Consider the following 1,732-nt stretch of genomic DNA (forward strand, 5'->3'; position numbering starts at 1 on the left):
CAGCAGATGACAACGTTTCTCTAAAAGAAATGGAAAAACTTTCAAAATACAAAGACCTGGAAATAGAGGTAACTCGAATGTGGAATCTAAAAACAGAAACAATTCCTATTATAGTAGGTGCCTTAGGTATAATAAAAAAATATTCAGACAAATACATAACAAAAACACCAGGACTTACAAATATATATAACATACAGAAAATTGCACTACTGGGCACTGCACACGTCCTACGCAAAACAATTTCAATACAGCAAACATAAGAGCATCACAGCAAACCACAGCACATACCCAAGGCACACAGAGCTGCGCTCGGTAGTGAAGTGAAAGCACGTTATAAAAATTAAACTACTAAACAATAATAATAATAATAACGTTGATGATGATAATAATGATGATAACGTGGACGAGGAGGAGGAGGATCTGTTTTATTTGTCCCAGAGGCAAAGATGGCGGGGTGGGGACATCACAAGGACAGACAAAAATTTCTGTGGAGATTTACACACAAAAGGATGGGGATAAAGTCGTGGAAAAGTATAAGTAGTATATACAAAGCATGAGATATACGTGAATGATGCATTCTTCCAGCGTCGCAGCGGAGGAGTCTTGGTTATGGCTAATGAACGGAGACCTTAAGAAAAAAAAACAAAAACGGAAGGGTTTATAATGGTTGCTCTAAGTCAGTCATTGCGGACGAATATCGTTAAAGCTAAAATAGACAAATCCATGAGAAATACAAAGTGCAGAGTGTATAATGAGAAGGTAATATTATAGAGCCAAAATTCATTGTTATAGAAATAAACGAAACGGCAAGCGAAGAACTTGGTAGTTTTTGAAGAGTCACCCGAGGAGGCGCATCTGTACTTATGCTGTACGACAGTTATTTGTACAGTATCTCAGCTGTAAGGTACCAGTGCATGATGGATCGAAATGATCGAAGTGGTTCTGAATGAAGTGTCCCGTAAATTCCATTTTTCTGTCTCTCACATGTTTTATATAGAGTCTACAGACACAAAGCAATTGTGAACTAAATCCAGTGTAAAAACCATACAATATAATTTCCAGGAGATGCTGTCTCTGCTCCGAGAAATCCCTGTCTAATAGACAGGGATTTATGTGGACTAGCTAGAAGATAATTAATAGAATTTCTGAACGACTCTCGAGATGCCTACACGCATATAAATGTACTTTCACACAATGCAGTGAGAATGAATTTTGAGTAACCGTTAACTTAATTTACTTTTAGGTATGGATGACTTAAGTTTACTTTTAAGCTCCCCATTCTTATAAACACCAAGTTGATAAATAACTCGCTTTGTGATCATGAGTACACCAAACCTCACGTGTGCGTATGCTCATATTTTTGCGGATACTTGTATGAGCGAGTGTAGGCGATTATACATCCATATTTGTTAACGGTTATTTTTAATACTTTTCTCACTAGATTGCGTGTTCGTTTCCCTTTTTGTCATCTGTGATTTTATTTTTGATCTTCTATAGAAATGAAGTTATTTTTACTCCGTCTGGCTGCTTTTCTCTCTACAAAACGTAAAGTTACATTGCGGAACAGTCATTTAAGGAGTTGTATTTATTTATCACCCGACGAGATACGTCTGCACCACAGGATGCTCCTGAACCAGTTGTTGAGTGTCCCACCCAAGAGGAATCGATGCTAGATGTGTCGAAACAATTGTCGCGATTAATAATAAATTCTCGTATATTCCATCTATCTTTC

The sequence above is a fragment of the Octopus bimaculoides genome, chromosome 1 (assembly GCF_001194135.2).
Source record: "Octopus bimaculoides isolate UCB-OBI-ISO-001 chromosome 1, ASM119413v2, whole genome shotgun sequence".
Classification (NCBI taxonomy): Eukaryota; Metazoa; Mollusca; class Cephalopoda; order Octopoda; family Octopodidae; genus Octopus; species Octopus bimaculoides.